The sequence below is a fragment of the Gorilla gorilla genome, chromosome 13 (assembly GCF_029281585.2).
Source record: "Gorilla gorilla gorilla isolate KB3781 chromosome 13, NHGRI_mGorGor1-v2.1_pri, whole genome shotgun sequence".
Lineage (NCBI taxonomy): Eukaryota > Metazoa > Chordata > Mammalia > Primates > Hominidae > Gorilla > Gorilla gorilla.
In genome coordinates this window covers 24,018,774-24,040,304 of record NC_073237.2, presented here as the reverse complement: position 1 = coordinate 24,040,304, position 21,531 = coordinate 24,018,774, and the positions used below count along the sequence as shown (strand labels likewise).

At 40.9% G+C, this 21,531-nt stretch overlaps 1 long non-coding RNA gene across 2 annotated transcripts in view; it reads left to right on the top strand.

Moving 5' to 3' along the window:
- The window catches only part of LOC129524551 (uncharacterized), a 50,301-nt gene that overhangs the window by 4,602 nt on the left and 24,168 nt on the right, over positions 1–21,531 (top strand). For both annotated transcript variants that reach the window (XR_008668350.2, XR_008668351.2), the window contains exon 4: positions 10,372–10,525. This is a non-coding gene — a long non-coding RNA (uncharacterized lncRNA). The remainder of the gene's footprint in view (positions 1–10,371; positions 10,526–21,531) is intronic.

The following is a 21,531-nucleotide window of genomic DNA, read 5'->3' as shown; positions in this document are numbered from 1 at the left end:
GGAAATAAGAATATGACAAGACGTTCTGAAGTCTCCGATGACTCCAGTTAAGGTTCTTTGAAATGCACGTGCTCTACTTTCTCTCCCGCTACCTGGTGACTTTTTTCACAGTAGGCTGGAGAATAAGTTGGAAGAAGGCTTGGTCCCCTTGGCTTGGTGAGATCATGGTAAGCAGCAACTCTGATTGTTTGATGCTACACTGTGAAGAGCAGAACCTGAATTTTCAAAATGGAAAAGTTGCAGCAATTAAAAATTGTGCTGACAAGTTGTGTTTTTGCAACAGTTGTTAGGGCTAGTGTTGATTAGGAAAACAATGACAGGATGAGTCGTGAATCTGCGCAGTGCTTTACTAGTGTTCAGGTGAGAGAGCTCCGTGGTCAAGGGAACTTTTAAGTTACAATATTTTCTTTATGGTTTCTAGCTTTCAGTATTATATCTAGAAAGTCCACATGTAAGCCACAAGGATTTTTTTTTCGACTTTTACCTAGCTCTTTTATGTTTTAATTTTCACATTAATTCTTATATGCTTCCAGGATTGGTTTTGAGGTGAGTTGTGACACAGGAGTCCAAACACAACGTTTTTTCTAAGTGGCCAGCAAATTATTTCAACACACAGTGTCTCCCTACATTGTAAGTAGGTCCTGTGGGGCAGGAGCAATCTGTCATTTTCTTAGGGCCTAGCACAGCATGAAGTCTCAGATATTTGTTCGGTGAATGCCTGAATGAATCCGTGGAAGAGCTTCCTCCTAGCATTTCATGGCTGCGTATGAACACTTACGACTTATAAATGCAAAGGTACACAGTAGCCTGGCAATTGACTCCCAGTTAAAAAAATAAGGCCAGAGGCGGTGGCTCATGCCTGTAATCCCAGCACTTTGGGAGGCTGAGGCAGGTAGATTACCTGAGCTCAGGAGTTCGAGACCAGCCTAGGCAACTTGGTGAAACCCTGTCTGTACTAAAAATACAAAATAAAAAAAATTAGCTGGGCATAGTGGCGGGTGCTTGTAATCCCAGCTACTCGGTTTCACTCATGTCCACATGAAGAGACCACCAAACAAGCTTTGTGTGAGCAACAAGGCTGTTTATTTCACCTGGGTGCAGGCGGGCTGAGTCCAAAAAGAGAGTCAGCAAAGGGAGATAGGAGTTGGAGCCATTTTATAGGATTTAGGTAGGTAAAGGAAAATTGCAGTCAAGAGGGGGTTGCTCTCTGGCAGGCAGAGGCAGGGGTCACAAGGTGCTCAGTGGGGGAGCTTTTGAGCCAGGATGAGCCAGGAGAAGGAATTTCACAAGGTAATGTCATCAGTTAAGGCAGGAACAGGACATTTTCACTTCTTTTGTGATTCTTCAGTTACTTCAGGCCATCTGGATGTATATGTGCAGGTCACAGGGGATATGATGGCTTAGCTTGTGCTCAGAGGCCTGACACTCAGGAGGTTGAGACAGGAGAATCACTTGAACCCAGGAAGCAGAGGTTGCAGTGTGTCACGATCGTGCCCTTGCACTCCAGCCTGGGCGACAGAGCAAGACTCCATCTCAAAAAAGAACAATAAAATAAAAAATAAATCCCAGAATTATGTGAAGTGCTGATTTAAAAGGGTATTGTTTTACCATAGTCTCTAGGGCTCCTAGGATTTTTAAAGTGAAAATATAATCTAGAGTGACACAAAATTATTCTAAACTAAATGAGAGACAGCATGGTGTTGTGAAAATATTTAGAATCATCAAACTGCATGTCTGTCATACACTTGCTATGTGATCTTGATTTATTCATTATAATCAGTTTTCTTGTCTCTGCAGTGAGAGTAACAGCACCCACTTTTCAGAGTAGCTCTGAGTTTCAATGAGTTAACATCTGTAATTTACCTGAACAGTGCCTAGCAGGGAACAGACACTAAATTAATGTTTTTTCTTAAACTCCTCCCTAAAGCCACATTCTAAAAATATATCCTTTCTTTCATGACTTGACAGCTTGAAACTCAAAAAAAAAAAAAAAAAAATTGTATATCTTGTGTGAGTACTGATATGTGGGCAATTTTCCATCATGAGAGTGTGGAGTACTTTTTAAGACTGTCTTTTAATGAATCAGGTACACTGATTACAAAAGGACTGGTTGATTGCAATCCAGTTATTTTCCATGAGTAACTTCAATAATACAACAAATACGTACACTTTTTTTTTTTTTTTTTTGATACAGAGTCTTGCTCTGTCACCCAGGCTGGAGTGCAGTGGCGTGATCTTGGCTCACTGTAAGCTCCACTTCCCAGGTTCACGCCATTCTTCTGCCTCAGCCTCCCAAGCAACTGGGAATACAGGTGCCCGCCACCACGCCTGGCTAACTTTTTGTATTTTTAGTACAGATGGGGTTTCACCGTGTTAGCCAGGATGGTCTCGATCTCCTAACCTCATGATCCACCCTCCTTGGCTTCCCAGAGTGCTGGGATTACAGTCGTGAGCCACCACACCCAGCCACAAGTACACTATTAATGAGCTAATGATGAGCTCTGCGTCAGGGCCAGGACTGAGGTGAGCAGCTGCCTCATTTGCCTCGTGTGCAAAACTGAGAAGTCACCAAAAAATTCAGTCATTAAGATAAATAGTTAACATAATATTAAAATATCAAAATGAATGCAAAAAATTCATTATGAGCAAAATACCAACATTTCAAATGAAGACAAGCTCTGACAAGGCCAGGCTAGTGAGGGACTGATGCTTTCAGGTACCGTGCTAAGCACTGCAATGTATGCTAGATTAAAGCAGATGACATTGCTGTTTTTATTTAAATATTTTTATCTAAAAATGGTCACATATCTGCAATTTTATATTTTTCAACCTAAATATTTCCTTATTTAAACATATTTAATCTCTGCAGAAACCCTTCGTCTCAGGGATCATTTCATCATAAGACAGTAACTCCTTTAAACTAACTTCTGGTAAAAAAATGAAGTAAACTTATAAAAATTTAGGAGACAGCTGACTATCAGCCTCTTAAGTGTTTGGAACAGAGGACTGAGGCCCAGGAGCTGAGGTTTCTCATCTCAGCATCTCTCCAAGTGGCCACCTCTTTCTCTTACTGTCTCTGCAAAGAGGCTTTTCTGATTACTCCTTTGTATGAGTCTCCATTATGATGGCTGCTAAAGGGCAGCCTTGGTTCCAGGAGTCTTTTTCCAGGGCCTACTTCAGCATCTCCCATTGAATAACCCATTTGTGGTGTCTCAGGTCAATTCCTGGAAAGGCAATGTGAGGAGCCAAGGCTATAGGGTGCCTCAATTCCTCCTGGTCAGGGTCCACTTTGGTTCTTGGGTACAGGAACAGGGGTTTCATGTTTAAAAAAAGAAAACCAGGACACAGGCCTGAATTGTCTAACGTCAATCAATAGGAAATTGGGAAGAAATGAGCTTGGTCAGACAGCCGGGTAGGGACTGGAACTCATTCTCATCTTATATTTAAGGAAACAGAAAAGCAGAGTTCAGTAGCTTGCTGAAGTCACGGATTAAAAATGGATTTGGGATCTGATGGGAGTCTAGTTTCTGTGTGACCTTCAGTGAGTTAATTAATAGTCTGACATCTTTGTAAACCAAAAATAAAATTCTTAGCCTCCAACTGACTAAAATGGACCCCTCTGTCAGCCAAGGGGGCCCAAAGAAACCTGAAAAACTAAGTCAGGCCAGGACAGGAAGAGTTCAGGCACAAGCCACCAACATTAACACTGAAACAGAGAACATAACACTGACAAAACACAACCTTTGTAACAAGATACCACATTTCAACCCAACTCTAGTATAATATTACATGACAGATAAAGGAGGAAATCAAAATATTTTATCCCAAAATATGTGTCTTTGCCATATTTTGAAATGGCCCTGCAGAGCCATCTTTTGTGGGGCAAGATTTGCATCTATAAAGAATCTCCAGCTGGGGACAGTGGCTCAGACCTGTAATCCCAACACTTTGGGAGGCTGAGGTGGGTGGATCACTTGAGGCCGGGAGTTCGAGGCCAGCCTGGCCAACATGGTGAAACCCTGTCTCTACTAAAAATACAGAAATTAGCCCGGCATGGTGGTGCCCAGCTACTTGGGAAGTTGATGTGGGAGAATTGCTTGAATCCAGGAGGCAGAGGTTGCAGTGAGTCGAGATCACGCCACTGCACTCCAGCCTGGACAATAGAGTGAGACCCCATCTCAGAAAAGAAAAAAAAAAAAAAGAACATTATTAACATAGCTAGATCTTTCCCCTCCCAGGCCTTCCAAGTCCTGAAGAGATTAACTGAGGGTCTGGCACCTTTTAAAGATCTGAATAGGAAATATTTACCATCTATTTTTCTCTAAGGGTGGCCACCTATTAGACCTCATCTACATAAGAAGAACCTTGGTCTCCACAACCCCTTATCTTAACTCAGACACTCCTTTCTATTGATTCTAAACCTTTGAATGGTAACTTAACCCTTTCAACCAACTGCCAATCAGAAAAACCTTTGAATCCACCTATGACCTGTAAGCCCCAACCACCTCCCACCCCCACCGCCACTTTGAGTTGTCCCGCCTTTCTGGACCAAACCAATGTATAACTTACATGTATTGATTGATGTCTTATGTCTTCCTAAATATATAAAACCAAGCTGTAGCCCGACTCCCTTGGGCACATGTTCTCAGGAGCTCTTGAGACTGTGCCTTGAGCCATGGTCACTCATATTTGGCCCAAAATTGCTGAGACCAGCTCGGTCAGGGAGACCCTAACCCAGCTGCGCTAGAGGAATTAAAGACACACACACAGAAATATAGAGGTGGGAAATCAGGGGTCTCACAGCCTTCAGAGCTGAGAGCCCCAAACAGAGATTTACCCACGTATTTATTAACAGCAAGCCAGTCATTAGCATTGTTTCTATAGATATTAAATTAACTAAAAGAATCCCTTATGGGAAAGGAAGGGATGGGCTGAATTAAAGGAATAGGTTGGGCTAGTTAACTGCAGCAGGAGCATGTCCTTAAGGCACAGATCGCTCATGCTATTGTTTGTGGCTTGAGAATGCCTTTAAGTGGTTTTCTGCCCTGGGTGGGCCAGGTGTTCCTTGCCCTCATTCCCGTAAACCCACAACCTTCCAGCGTGGGCATTAGGGCCATCATGAACATGTCACGGTGCTGCAGAGATTCTGTTTATGGCCAGTTTTGGGGCCAGTTTATGACCAGATTTTGGGGGGGCTTGTTCCCAACACAAACTTCTTTAAATATTCTACAGAGTTTGGCTTTTTTCACCAACACCTCCATTTTCCTATAAAATGTGATAAAAATACTTCTTGAACCCCATGTATATGGACAATAGATTTTTGAACAAAAGCACCAAGGCAGTGCAGTGGAGAAAGGAGAGCTGTGTGACAAATGGTACTGGGACTTTTAGATATACAAAAAAATGAACTTTGGTCCATAACTTGCATTATATGTAAACATGAACTCAGAATGGTTCATAGACCTAAATGTAAAAGTTAAAACTATAAAATTTCTAGAATGAAACAGAAGCAAGTCTCTGTGACCTCAGGTTAGTCAAATATTTCTTGGCTAAGGCAACGAAAGCATAATCTGTAAAATAACAAATTAATAAATTGGATTTCAAAAGACACTGAAACATAAATGAAAAGCCTTGCTACTGACTTGGAGAAAACATTTGCAAATCCCATACCCAGACGTATTTTCTGTGCCCAGTTAGTGATTTTATAAAGGGATACCAAGTCAGCATGGCCCAGTGGCTGAGACAATTCTGAAGCCAGACACCTGGGATTTGATCCCTGCCCTGCCACTTACCACTTCTTAAGCATGTGACTTGAAGAAAGTCTCCTAATCTCTATGGCTTTCCTTTTCCCATCTAAAAATGGATAAAATAGTAATATCTAAACCTCCTCATTGGTTTCTATAAAGGTGAATTAATATTCTAAAGTGCATAGATCAATGTCTAGCACATAGTAGCCAAGACAGGTTTGTTAAATACATAAAACCAAGCAGGAGGAAGCCTGTCCCTACCATCCTCCTAGTGCTGGTACGTTTTTCTCACCTTTCTTAATCTTGGGGGAGAATTGATTTTCTCATTCTGTCTTATTTAACATTTGAGCTCAATGTCTAACCTATAACTTTATATATGATTTATTTCCATATACTTCTCATTTTATTTTTTAAAAACCTTATGATTTGATTTCAAAAGAAGTAAAAACAAATTAAATCTTGTTGACCTAAAACTTGCTTCTGCAACATCCCCACTGGGAATGATGATATAAATGCTCATGCCTTGATATGAGAATGTCATTGTTTGTTCTATATTGTTTTTTCCTTACTGTTGTATAGCCTGAAGATTAAATAAGTAAAATAAAAGTGGAATTAAGAAATATATCTTGTCTACTAGTCAAAGCAGTTCAGAAACTGTATTTCACTGTTACATCTAGATAGTTGAATTGTGTGCCTTTAAGCTATGAAATTTGTTTAAATTAACTTTAATGAAAAAAATCGGAACGAAATTCCATTTTTATCTTCTTTAAATATGGTAAAACCTATTAATACAGCATTGAGATAACTTTGACCTATTAGAATGCAAATGACTCTAGATTGATCTAATGTCTCACATTTAGGGCTGGTTTTAAAGGTCTCTATGATTCCCATTTACAAATGAAACTTACTAATATGAGTTATAGATTCTTTTCCATTGTGTGCCAAGCAAGGAGAGAATCAAGCTTATTTGAATCATGCAGGCACATAGACTTTGGAATGATCAGGAGACCATGGCAAAAATTGTGAGTAATACATGTAGAGAAGTTTAAACTTTTCCTCTGGAGGTGTGATAACTGAGTCATCTTGCCAAAATACACTGACAATAGATAGATTAACAGGAGAAAAACACACACAGATTTGCTAATATGTACATGAAAATGCGAGCCCTATAAATATGAGACTCAAAGAAGGGCCAGACAGCTGAGGCTTAAATAGCATTCTTTTTGTAGGGGAGAGGGGAGATTAGTGTGCAGGTAATTTTGAAGAATAGTAAAATGCTTTTCAGGAGAACTGAATGGGCCTGGGAGACAGAAATTAGTTTATAAATTATTCTCTTTGGAATTTGAACAGGACAAGTTATGGGAAGGTGAGGGGTGGAATTGCACTGAACAAAGGCTGTCACTATGCAGATAAAGTCTCTTAGGCAACCTCTTGCAGCTGCCCTCAGAAGAACAGATGAAAAACCTGTCTGGGCATGGTGATGATTTTAGTCTCCTCTAGAAGGTATCAAAATCTTATTTTGCCCCTTGCCAAGTACTTGTGAAGGGGTAGGCACTGGTTATGACATGTGGAGTGTTATGGTATGGTGAGGAGCTGGATAGCAAGGGGGCTGAACATGTACTGATTTGATTAGCTTCATCTCTAAAGAGTCATGTCTCAGATGGAGCAGCTTGCACTCAAGGTACTATGAAAATGAAGAGGTTATAAAAGTATTCTAAGGGTCTCTAAGCCTTGTCAGTCTCTGTTTTCTTTTTGACAACCTATGGGTTGTTAAGTAGTTGGGATGGGGTCAGTATATGGGCAGAGGGAGGTGCCCTGGTGGAAGTACTAGATAGAGGATTTGGTATTGCATCTAGGATGCTAGAGTTCTTAGAGGTTAAAGGATTTTAATTTACCTAATAAAACCTCAAAGTTTAATTTACTCAACATTTAACCAACAGGCGTCTTCTATGCTGAACTAAGAAGCCTAAACTTATCTCTGAAAGCAGTAAGAAGCCTTGTAGGGATTTTAAAGTAAAGGTGACAGGGTTAGATTTAAATTTTAAAAGATTGCTATGAAGGAAACGTGAGAGGGAATCAAAAAAATAGAAGCAGGGAGATCATTAAATTTTGTTACAATAGCGAAGGTGAGAAGTGATGATGATATGAATTCAAGAATTAAAGAGTTTTTAAGAAAATGGGTTCACAGGACTTAATTGTGGCAGGAGGGCATAGGTGGGGGGGTGGTAAGAAGGAAGTGTCAGGAGGGAATGATGCTGCTAGGCATTTGGAGGGGGAGCTCAGGGGCAGGAAGAGGATTTGGAAGAATGATGGATAGAATTGATGACAAGCTGAATTTTAGGTGTCTGAGAAAAATCCAAGTGGAAACAATTCAGAAGATGCATGAATATTCAAGTATGGGTGTGGAAGAAAAGTCTGGACTAGAAATATATATTTAAAAGTAAATAGGGCGGCCAGTTGCGGTGGCTCATTCCTTTATTTCCAGCACTTTGGGAGGCTGAGGCAGGCAGATCACGAGGTCAGGAGATCGAGACCATCCTGGCTAGTACGCTGAAACCCTGTCTCTATTAAAAATACAAAAATTAGCTGGGCATGGTGGCATGCACCTGTAATCCCAGCTACTTGCGAGGCTGAGGCAGGAGAATCGCTGGAATCTGGGAGTTGGAGGTTGCAGTGAGTCAAGATCGCCACTGCACTCCAGCCTGGCAACAAAGCAAGACTCCGTCTCAAAAAAAAAAAAAAAAAAAAAGTACAGGGTATGAGTGATAGTTAAAGTCACACCTGTGAATTGGTTGAAAGATGTGAAACAGCCAGCTCAGGGTCCCAAACAAAATAAGACAGACTCATGTTTCCTGACTTTACTATAACATTGCCTATTGCATTTTCAAGCATGAAGGGGAGAATATATATTTTTTTATGGAGATACTTTGATCTTTCAAATTCTGGACCTGGGATGTGAAATGGCCATGGCCTTAGTTATTTTAACTGGCTAACTCATAGAATCCCTTTTCTGTGTTCCACAAATGTGCCACATTTTGCGCTATTCATATTCCTGTATCTAGTATATCCTCTTTCATTAATCTATTTTAGTGCAGTAATAGTTATATTTTCAGATCTTAGAACTAATTGCTTGACTTTGTTAATGGAGAAAACAAACTGTAATATATTTTAAAGAGGTTTATTCTGAACCAATATGAGTGACTGAGGCCTGGAGAAAACATGCAACTAAGAAGGCTTGAGTAAGTGGTCCCGAGGTGGCCGGGTTGGTTTGGTTTTATACATTTCAGGGAGGCAGGAGTTACAGGCAAAGACATCAACACATGGAAGGTATACACTGGTTCGGTTCAAAAAGGAGGATTATCTTCAGGAGAGGTCTTATAGGTTGTAGGTGGACTTGGGAATTCTCTAATTTGTGATTGGTTAAAGGAGTAAGGCCCTGTCTACAGCTTAGAGTTGACAGAAGGGAAGGTAAGAATGCTCTGTCAGAGTCAGCCACAATAAAATGCCCTGGTTAGCAAGCCTGATGGCCTGCAGGCCTGACTTACACCTGCCTTGCATGGCCTTAGGGCTTGTTCATAATTTGTTATCTTATGGCCACACAGGGTCTGTTCTGTCAGTCTTAGGATCTCTATTTTAACACCGCTGCTGGTTACTTGTTGAGTCCAAACTCCAAAACAGAGGAGGTATGATGAGGTGTGTCTGACCTCCCTTTCTTTCAGGGCCAGAAACAGCTTTTCAATTTTCTCTGGGGTCCTCTTGGCCAAGAAGTTTCTGTTCAGTTGGTTGGGGGGCTTAGAATTTTATACTTAGTTTACAACCTAGCGTTGGTCTATATTATATGCTCAGGAAAGTTTCTGAAATAGCCCTGGACTGGTTGGGTGATCTGGGATATGGAAAATGGGCCTGTGTCCTGAATGATGCACTTGAAAATGGAATATAAGACTCTGTAAAACTCAAAGCATCTGTGAACACAAAATTCAATTGAGTTGATTTGCGGCAGGCTTTCTCCACTGCTAACAGTTACAATTCAATCTCAGTTATACATGGCGTCCAAAAGAAGCACATTGTGGTGACCAGCAGAAACCAAGTTTTGCTTGAAGAATAAAGATTGCAATTTTGCAAAGGTCATGTGTTATATAAATTTTCAGTAAGATGAGATAGTTTTAAGTATTTATGGCATGGACCTTAAATACACTTGCACTCTTTAGGATGAAGGAATCTATTATTTTGTTAATAAGTGAGGAATTTAAATGGCCACTAATTTCTTGCACGAATAGCTCTGCACGTTTTTCTCCACGTGTTTGTAGCGTGTACCCTTATCGGTCAAGCAACACTGAGGGGTATTCTGTGAGCACATCTTTAGAATGATACATTAAAATTCTAGTAAATCTTAAGGCCTAGATGATATAAACTCTGAAGTCATCTTGCTCAACAGAAATTATCAATAAACCTTTTTATAGTTCACTAAAAATAAAGAACAGAGTTAATAATCTTGACATTTTTATTCCTGCAAGTTGAAAAAATTCGTGTGTTTTTTCTCAATCTACTAAAGATCTAAATTATTTTGATACAGTTTCAGACTTACTTTGTAACTGAAAGTGATTTTTCTCATTTCTGTTGATAGAAATAAAAACATCAGTAGGAGGGGAAGGAGGAAGGAAGGAGAAGAAAGAGGAAGAATAGGAGGAGAAGAGGAAGACAGGAAGAAGTCGTGAATAGCCCTCCTGCATTTTGCATCAGGTAGAAAAGTCAGTTGAATGTTGGGAAGAACACAAATAGTAAGTACATAGATTTTCATGTAATAAAAATACCCATTGTTATCAATGCAGGAATGTGCATTTTTTGAGTCACCATAAGGTGACAGAGAGCCCCTGGGGCCACCCTTTGGTGTCTCCCAGCTTCCGATGGCAGTCAAGCTTGTAGCAGAGGGACCTGCGTCCCACGTGCCCCTCATCTCCACACTGCCCTAGGCTTGGCTAAGGGAACTGCTGTTCTTTATGTTCCCAAGGGCAACTGTGCAAATGTTCCACTTGCCCTTCAGCATGGGGTGATTCTCCTATGCACAGAAGCAAACACAATGGTTTAAAACAGGGATAACTCAGTAGATTACCCCGATCCATCCAACTGTGCTTTATCGTTATCTTGTTACACTTTCTGGGTGGAGCCTATTTTTCCAGCTTTTGGCTGCTCTGAGCTGAAGGATGGTAGTAGGGCAGGAGAAGGGGAATTGAATTAATATTTATCAAGGGCCTGACACGAGCCCAGCACTGTGAAGACACTGTCTACACCTGTTATCTTACTAAATCCTCAGTTCCATCCTTTGGGACAAGTGTCACGCTGTTTGCAGATGAGGAAACTAAAACTCATTAAAAATAAGCGACATGCGCAGATCATGTAGATAATATAGAGTAAGGGTTTAAACTCTGGACTCTTTGGGACCAGTACCCATCCTCTTAACTGTTCCACACTTTCTTCCATGTAATGTAGAAATATTTGATTTATTAATAATGTATTCCTTTACAACTTCTGAATGGGATCTGAGATAAATGTATTCATATGCCCTATATATGATAGTTAAGTATAAGGTGAAAATAGGGAACCATTTAGACAAAAGAGAAGATGATTACGTATGAGGCTAACATAGTAAGATCACGAAAATTAAGTTTAGTTTCTCATCTCCTGTTAGACAAGAGGAAGGGAGGTGTGGCAGGTCCCTGGCTTTCCCCGTTTCTCAGGGCAGACCTTGGGTTGTGATCTGATCTCATGTGGTTCTCCAAGACCTTCAGGGAAGACTTTGTTCTGTTTTGTTAAGTTTGAGGTTATTTCTTAATTTGTTTGTCATTTTGCTGATTAAGAAGCATAACAGAAATTTATTCTACAGAAAAGGAAACTGATTAAGAAAACGCAGTGCTTTTATCAGGGACTTTCCAGGATAGATGAATAGATACTGTATATTTATTATTTCAACTCGTGAAAAAAATTCAAGGACATGTTATTAAATTGTAGTTTCTTGAAAATCTTTTAACAGTAAATAAATCCAATGCAGACCAAGTACTTTGCCATTCAGTGGTCTAACAATAAAAAGAGACAACCTAAAGAATATCTGGCTTGTGTGTTCCTTAGGTCAACATGTGTAAATAACTAGCAGGTTGGAGGCATTATGTTTCACTTCCACGCAACCTGTTGCATTTTGCAGGGGTCAATGATTTAGGCACCAATGCACCTGTGTTTTTTAAAGGGACAAAATACAACCACAATTTCCCTGAACTATGGATTTTAGACTCTAGTTACATATGGGCTAATTTAAATATTCCAAGTAAAGCGTATAAGAAAATATAGTCAAAATAGCATGATAATAATTTGACAAGTAAACATCATCGCACTTTCTAAAGCATCCATCTGTATGATAAATTATATGGTCCACCCTATTTATCAGGTCCACCCTAATAACAACCCTCTCTTGAAGGATTATATTACCCTGGTCTTTCAAATGAGTAAATTAACAGTATTGAGATCCCAACCAAAAGCTCTGGCTTCAGAGCTGGCGTACTTAGTCACTGTACTGTGTGGCCACTCTGCATTCTAGTTTTATTATTATGATCTGGTTGTAAGTGAGTTTACAAGAGACAAGGGGAGAAGAGTAGGCATAAAATAGAAGCCACGATCTAGAATCACTCATTCAAAATATATGGTTACTATTTCCCTCTTTCCACAGTCACTTAGAAGGCACTCCTGATACATTTTAAACCTAAGTCTTAGAATAGTATTAGATTCCTAAGAAAATGACAGCTTTTCCTCTTTGATAAAAAGTCTTGTATTAATTACGTGTCCCCTTTGCTTTGACTGTTATAATAAAGTCTTATACCTTAAAGACGTCCACAATGCCAGCCCTCCACAAGTCTCACCTTCAGCATTTTCTTACTATTCCAGTTTACATTATTTCCTGCTCCTAATTTTTAAGCTTAAATTACTTAGCCATTTTTATGTGGTTGTCTATCTGGTCAAGTGACTGGGAAATAGAATGATAGATTGGTTTGCATAGGAAAACAGACAGAAAAGGAAAGACAGCAATACAGGACCAGATGGATGCTTCCCAGAAGCAAAGAACAGGGGCCCGCGCTTACAGGAGTATGTGGGCACTGATGGATGAGGTTCTTTATGCCTTCCAAAAGAGGAGCCAAGCCGCTGATGAGTGAGGTAACTAAGAGCTCTCATGCTCTTAGTGAGCTAAGATCCAACTGCTGCTAAGATTACCTCAAAATACTAAGCTTAAGGTAAAACTCCAGTTTTAGAATCATATTAAAAATAATTTGGTTAAGGATGAGCTGTGAAATAATTAATTCAAATGCTGCTAACTGAGCACTTCAGTTAGTGCTCCTCAAAGCTGTGAGAAATAGGCTTATGCTCAGTTCCTCCTGGGTGCTGTAAAAGGAACATAAAATCTCTGGACCCCAAACTCACTAAGCTGAAGGGAACAGTCAAGCTGAGAACTGGGTCATGCCAATCAGCCTCCCATTTTGTTCCTAAATAAGACAGCTACAGATCTAAAAGGATACATGCCTCTCTCACAATTTGCTCAAAACGAAATTCTTTGTGGGTCCCAAGATCTTTACCCTAAAACAGTTCTGAATTTCACCCAGAAAATGCAAGGGAACAGCTTATCTTCACAGATCCTGGAACAAAGGACAAAGGATAGAACTAAAAGCGCCCCCCACCCGCCGCCCGGCACCAAAGGAGTCATATCTGATTACTTCCTTTGGAAAGGCTAATCAGAAACTGAAAAGAATGTAACTGTTTGTGTCTCACCTATCTGTGACCTGGAAGCTCCCTCCCAGCTTTGAGTCTTCCTGCCTTTGCTTCCAGTTGTTCTGCCTTTCCAGACCCAACCAATGTACTTCTTATATCTATTGATTGATGTCTCATGTCTCCCTAAATGTAAAAATCAAGCTGTGCCCCAGCTGCCTTGGGCACATGCTATCAGGACCTCCTGAGGCTGTGTCACGGATGTGTCCTCAACCTTCACAAAATAAACTTTCTAAATTAACTGAGACCTGTCTCAGATTTTCTGGGTTCACAAATGCATATCTGATTACTTCCTCTACTTTATGTTTATTTTATCTTATGTAAAAATGCAGATTCACTGAGTGTGAGATGAATGCATAATTGACTATTTCTCTACCCCTTCCTTTGACATGTGAAATGTGGATTCAGTGCACACTGATCAAAGACTCAACAGAATGCAACTGCCTGCCCCTTTTATCTACCCTCCCCCTTTTTTCTTTTCTTCCTCTTTCTCCTACTGCCTGCTCTTTCTCATTAAATACTAAAATTCCCAGGCCCTCTTTGGAAAAAGCATGGATCACAGATTGTTCTTGTGGTTTTGTGTTCCTTTTTCCCGGGTGCGTTCTTAACCTTGTCAAAATAAACCTCTAACATGATTGAGACGTTCCTCAGTCATTTTCTTTGACTGTCAGTGGTGAAGGTTTGTTGCATGAGTCAACTTCTGTCTCACTCTGAGTATTCTTCTGGCTGATTTCAGTGCCAACACAAAGTGCTCCCTCTAACTCCTTGGCAAACACACATTTCTTCTGTCATCACTATCTCTAGGATTTCTGTTTATTGCTTTTGTTATGGCCACCGTCAGCTTTCAGGCATACAAATCCCCAGTTTCTTCTCTATGTGGTTTATATTTAAGGTGAACAAGGGAGTCTCATGGGTTGGAAAGTCACCGTCTGATATGATCCAGACCTTTGGCTGCCCTTGGCTAATGAGCAACCTGGTGAGAAATAGTGGCAATGAGAATGCCATATGAGCTTAATAAAAAGTCTGGGGTGATACACCCAAGGATTTGCTTCTAATTGCATTTACCAGACAGGGCAGTGTTGAGTGCAGACAACTTTAAAAGGGGCAATTACCCAGCCTGCTAAACCTGCTATAGGTAAAGGAGTGTGCTGGGCAAGGTGCCAGCACATTGTATAAAATGATCATTATAGATTAAACAAACACAGGCATACCTAGGGCCGTGGGCATTTGATACATCAGATCTAAAAGAATAATACATATGCTTCAGACCAGTTGTAAGAAAATTTACTTTTCTGTATAGCAGGGTCTAAAGTGCATTTCTAGGAGGCACAGATGCCTCACTAGAAAACTAAAGAAGTTCTGAAAAAAGCTAATATGATGCTTGAGAGCATGTCTGTTTCCATCTCATCTAAGTCACAGGAAGAGGAAACGGCCGCATTTATGAAAGTGTGAATTGGAAGCCCCTGAAAAATGTGACTGGATGGGATGACACACTTGTGTGACACTTTAATAATGGGTATTGGCTAGCTCCTTATTATTTTCCACTGCAGTAAAGTGCGGCATGCAGCAAGATGTCAGTGTAGCATTTACCTATGCAGTGCCACTCTGCTGCAGAGTTTTAAGGAATGAAGATAAGGAAGTGCTACCCGAAAGCTGGCAAATACACCACACATTGAAAGATAAAGAAAGTTGACTTTTGCTGAGTACCTGCTTTGTGCTAGGCACTGGTTTCCAAATTTTGCTGCACAATGGAATCATCTTGGATCTTTAAAAACTGTTGATGCCTGGTTCCCATGCCTAATATTTTGACTTCATGGATGTTGCGTGCAATGTGGACACTGTGTTTCTAAAAGCTTCCCACTTCATTCTAATGTGCAGCAGTTTGGGAATCACCCTACCAGACTATTCCATTTCTTTTTTTTTTCCTTCCCTCCTTCCTTCCTTCCTTCCTTCCTTCCTTCCTTCCTTCCTTCCTCCCTCCCTCCCTCCTTCCTTCCTTCCTTTCTTGATGGAGTTTTGCTCCTGTTGCACAGGCTGGAGTGGAATGGCACGATCTCAGCTCACCACAACCTCCGCCTCCTGGGTTCAAATGATTCTCCTGCCTCAGCCTCCTGAGTAGCTGGGATTACAGGCATATGCCACCATGCCCGGCTAACTTTGTATTTTTAGTAGAGATGGGGTTTCTCCGTGTTGGTCAGGCTGGTCTCGAACTCTCGACCTCAGGTGATCTGCCCACCTCAGCCTCCCAAAGTGCTGGGATTACAGGCGTGAACCACTGTGCCTGGCCCAAACCATTCCATTTCTACTCATTATCTCACTTAAGCCACAGTGAAGCCTGTTGTTACCGATGAGGTCATAGAGGATAGATGACCCCAGAAAACTTGCGTAGTTTTGGGTAGTGGAATAGACTAAAATCTGATCCTGTGGCTGTAAAACTCCGAAGCTTGGGTTCTTTTCACTCTTCCACACTGGTAAAATTCATGCACTGTAAGGAAAGAAAGGTTTTCTCTTTAATTTTCCCTGTGCTGGTAGCTAGCAGAGAATTGTAATTCATTTAGTAGAGGAAAAAAACCATATATATACTGGGCTATTTTATTAAGGGTTGGGTTTTGGTTAAGATCAGACAATGAAACCTATTATAAATTTCCAAAGATATGCAGGTCAGACCATGCTACACCATGTTTCTGGGAGCCCAGAATGCAGAAACAAACATCAAAGTTCTCTTGTAATTTCATGGAAATATTTCATGTTAAAATTGTATTAATTTCAAAAGGTTAGAGTAGAAAATGAGAAGTATACACTTCATTAATTCTCAAGTTCTATATTTGCCAGAAACTTATCTCACCTTCATTAAAAAAAACTCTTATTACTTGATTTCAGAACACTTATAAAACATACTATGGGCCAGGCGAGGGGGCTCACGCCTGTAATTCCAGCACTTTGGGAGGCCGAGGCCGGCAGATCATGAGGTCGGGTGATCGCGACCATCCTGGCCAACACGGTGAAACCCCGTCTCTACTGAAAATACAAAAAATTAGCCAGGCATGGTGGTGGGTGCCTGTAGTCCCAGCTACTCAGGAGGCTGAGGCAGGAGAATGGCGTGAACCCGGGAGGTGGAGCTTGCAGTGAGCCGAGATCGCGCCACTGCACTGCAGCCTGGGTGACAGAATGAGACTCCATCTCAAAAAAAAAAAAAAAAAAAAATACTATGGCATCCTCAGTAGTGACTCAAAATCAGAGTTACAAAAAACAAGTAAAATGAATTTTCAAAAACAAACAAAACATGTTGAGCTAGGAAAACAAACTGAGATTGAAAATACATCCTAAAATAAAATCCTATGTAAAATTCAACATAAATAAGAAGATACTTCTGATGCTATACAGAAGAAAAAAAATAGGTAGGAAAAGAGCTTTTCAGACCAAAATAAAGAAGAGAAGAAAATGGAGGGACGGTCCTGGTAGAATGCCAGAGTAATCTCTTCAGACGCCGTGATCCTCCGGGGGTGTTCTCTTCTCAGGCATCTGACATTAAGAAAGGAAGCTTGCATTTCCCACTCCTATTGTAGTGCTTGATTCTCTATGTTTAGACGTACGCTACCCATGTCCAATAATATTGAACATATAGATTTATATCTTGCTTTTTATATGTATTTGTCATGTCCATGTTTGACAAATGTTCATATTTATTACATTTAATAACAACAGAAGCTTATCGCCTCATGTTGGGTGTTAAAATTTTCTTAACTATTTTCTTACTCTTGGATATTTAGACTGTTTTCACTTTTTCGATGTAACATTGAATGTCTTGTAAACATAATTTAAAAAAAAAGGCCGGCGGGCACTGTGGCTCACGCCTGTAATCCCAGCACTTCCGGAGGCTGATTCGGGTGGATCACGAGGTCAGGAGATCGAGAAAATCCTGACCAACATAGTGAAACTCCATTACTACTAAAATACAAAAATTAGCCAGGCATGGTGGCACGTGCCTGTAATCCCAGCTACTCAGGAGGCTGAGGCAGGAGAATCACTTGCACCAGCGAAAACGCCCGGGTGCTGTGGCTCACACCTGTAATCCCAGCACTTTGGGAGGCGGAGGTCACAAGGTCAGGAGATCGATCGAGAACATCCTGGCTAACACAGTGAAACCCCATCTCTACTAAAAACACAAAAAAATTAGCCGGGTGTGGTGGCGGGCCCCTGTAATCACAGCTACTCAGGCGGCTGAGGCTGGAGAATCGTGTGAACCCAGGAGGCAGAGGTTGCGGTGAGTGGAGATTGCGCCACTGCACTCCAGCCTGGGTGACAGAGCGAGACTCTGTCTCAAAAAAAAGAAAAAAAGCTTGTCTTAGGAGAAATTCCTGGTAGTGAGATATTGGTTAAAGGAGGATGAAATTTTTATAAATTATATAGCATCTGTATGTTACTTTCTGAATGCATCCATTAGGTTACAAGGTCACAAGTAGCACATGGTGCATCCCGTTCTCCACAGGACTGCCAGGAAAGGCTTATCTTTTCAGAGAGATTTTATTAGTAATTAGACATAAAATGGTGCTTTGAACTACTGTAACTTGCATGTCTATGGTTATTAGATAGATAAAATTTTCCCACTTTTTAAACTATTTACATTATCTCATATGTGATCTTGACAATAGAGTTTTTTCCTTTTGTTTTTTACTGCTCTTGAATTTCCTCTTATTTTTTGAAATAACTTACTTAATATAGAGAGTTGTCTTCATGATGGTAGTATTCTTCGCAATATTTCCCAACTTCGTTGTGTTCCTTATATAGCTCTAGTCTTCTTATGCAGATATTTTCATTTGTATGCATTTGATTTTTTAAAGAATATCTTCTATTGCTTATAATCTGTGAAAGTTTGTATTTCTTCATCTCCGCTTAGACCTAGTGACTCCCTCATTTTATTATCTGTGAGCTTTTCTCTCCATTAGGTTAGCACAGCCTTCTACAATGTGACCTTATCACACCTTACAGAAGCATCATTTGACACACTTCAACTCAGCACCTCAGATCTCTTTGGCCCATCCCTTTTCTTCCACACAAACATACCATGTTCATTTATGCCTTGGGGCATTTGGCCTGTCTTAGATGCCTGCCCATTCTTATTTCCTCTACCCATTCAAAGTCTACCTATCAGGGGGACAGATGCCTTGATGACACTCCTCCCCTTGATTTACTTAGTCACATGAACTCCTATAACCTCCTATAACTTGCATAGTCAATATTTATTTATTTATTTATTTTTTATTTTTTTGAGATGGAGTCTCACTCTGTCACCAGGCTGGAGTGCTGTGGCGTGATCTCGGCTCACTGCAAGCTCTGCCTCCCGGGTTCATGCCATTCTCCTGCCTCAGCCTCCCAAGTAGCTGGGACTACAGGTGCACAACACCACGCCTGGCTAACTTTTTTTGGTATTTTTAGTAGAGATGGGGTTTCACCATGTTAGCCAGCATGGTCTTGATCTCCTGACCTCGTGATCTGCACGTCTCAGTCTCCCAAAGTGCTGGGATTACAGGTGTGAGCCACTGCGCCTGTCCCATAGTCAATATTTATAATTTGGCAATTACCCGTAATTATGTAGTCTCTTGTACGTATTTCAAATGTGTTAGCCTTGTCTTCTTAGACAAACTGTGATAATTAAGACCTATATTTCAGTGGTCTTTATAGCAGCTCTGATGACTGTTGAAATACATTTTTGAGTACCCTACATACTCACTGCATATTTAATTGGTTAAGAATTTTTTTTTTTATTTTTTATTTTTTTGAGATGGAGTCTTGCTTTGTCACCCAGGCTGGAGTGCAGTGGCACGATCTCGGCTCACTGCAAGCTCCACCTCCCGGGTTCACGCCATTCTCCTGCCTCAGCCTCCCGAGTAGCTGGGACTACAGGCGCTACCACACCCGGCTAATTTTTTGTATTTTTAGTAGAGACGGGGTTTCACCGTGTTAGCCAGGATGGTCTCGATCTCCTGACCTCGTGATCCGCCCGCCTCGGCCTCCCAAAGTGCTGGGATTACAGGCGTGAGCCACCGTGCCCGGCCATTGGTTAAGAATTAAATAAAGAAGTGAATTTTTATCTGCAACTCAGTGGGTCAGGCCCATTGAACTCCAAGTGTCTCCAAGTCCTCATCACCTGCCTTTGAGTGACATGACTCACTCAAAGGCAGGTGATAAGAAACAAGAAAACTGGAACTCATGCTTTCAGAGATTTTCCTGCCTCAGACGTGAAGTCTCTTGGCTACTGGAGTCTAGAAGATGACTTCTAAACTGATTCTGACAGGATTGTAACTTGAAACTCTATTATATTCAGTTTCCCTCACTGGTCTCTTTACCCACTCCACACTAGGTGGTACCGGTACTGAGAACTAATTCCCTTCTAAATTCTAAACTCTAAACCGTGTCCACTTTCATCTTACTTATCCTGCCAGTCCCTCCACTCCCTTTCAAGTTTCCCCCTCAAAGCTTCAATTTGTTCTCTTTGGTTCTGATCGTGTTCATCAGCACTCTCCACATGCTTCAACCTATAACACTCCAACTTTCAAACTGGATCAAAACAACCATGGCTTTTCCCGTTCCTGTCCCTGGGCTATAGAGTGTTGCCACAAGAATTCACCCGCCAAGTGAGGTTGGTGCTCATGATTTACAGCCACGGGAGCAGCTTTGCAGAACTTTCAGGATCCTCTTCCATTTCTCCTATGGCTCTACCAAATCTTCACCACCCCTCAGAAGATTTTGCCTTTCATTCACAAAGAAAATTTGATTATCAGCCAGAAAGTCTCTCCATTGTCATGCTCTAAAACAACCACATCAAGACATTACCCATATTTGCATGCAATCACGCTCACGTTCTTGTCTTCTAATCTGAGAAGGCTTGGAGGGAAAAACCCTTCTGCTCAAAGGCAGTCCATCCTGACATTGTTTACTCGGTCATAATCAAGATGCTGTCCAATTATTAACATCAGTCTTCCCTTTCATATATTTTTAATCTTTTCAATTTATAAACATGATCAAAATTTTTTCCTGTGAAGAGAAAAACCAATTCTACATTTCAGATCTTGCTTTCTACCCACCCACTGTCTCCCTCAGCCATGGCCATTACCTCTTCAAGGCCAAACTTCTCCAAAAAAAAAGTCTTCCATCACTTCCTTGTCAGGTCTCCACCCACTTCCTTGGGTCTATGCACTCTTATAAACATTGAAGCCCTCAATTCCTCAGTAGTCAGATCCGAGCTCATCTGACTCTGGAATTTTCAGGTGTTAAGCCTTTCCTCTTGTAACCCTGTCTTTCCCTGGATTCCATGATACCGTTTTTCCACACCCTCTTCTAAGGTCTCTGAATGTGCCTCCTTGGTCTCCATTACTAACCATTCTTCCTGCCTGCTTCTTGAATGTGATGTCTCTCATGTTCCATCCTTGAGCTTATTTTTCACAATGTATTCTTCTGAGTAATGTAAACCAGTGGTTTCCAATTTTAATGTACATATAAATTATCTGAGAATCTTAAAATGCATATTCTTATTCAATAGGTCTGGGATGAAGTATGAAATCGTGCATTTCAAACAAGCTTTCAAATGATGTCCATGCTCCTGGGCCATACACCACACTTTGAATAGTGAGGATCTAAACTACTTATTGGTCTCAGTTGGCGATAACCCCAAATCTCTGGCCAGTTCTATCTCCTGGGCAAATGCTATACAAATAGTTAAGCACCAAAGACAAATGTCTCAAAAACAGATATGCAAAACTGAACTCATTTTCTCTGTTTCCTCAATCAAATAATTTGCAGACATCCCTGTTTTAATAAATGGCACTATGTCCCTTCAGTTATGTAAGTCAGACCTGGAGTTACCCTGAGCTTTTTTTCACTATCTCTCCTGCCACTCATCCTCCACCTCGATATTCAGTTAATAAGAAAGTACTGGCTGGGCGAGGTGGCTCACGCCTGTAATCCCACCACTTTGGGAGGC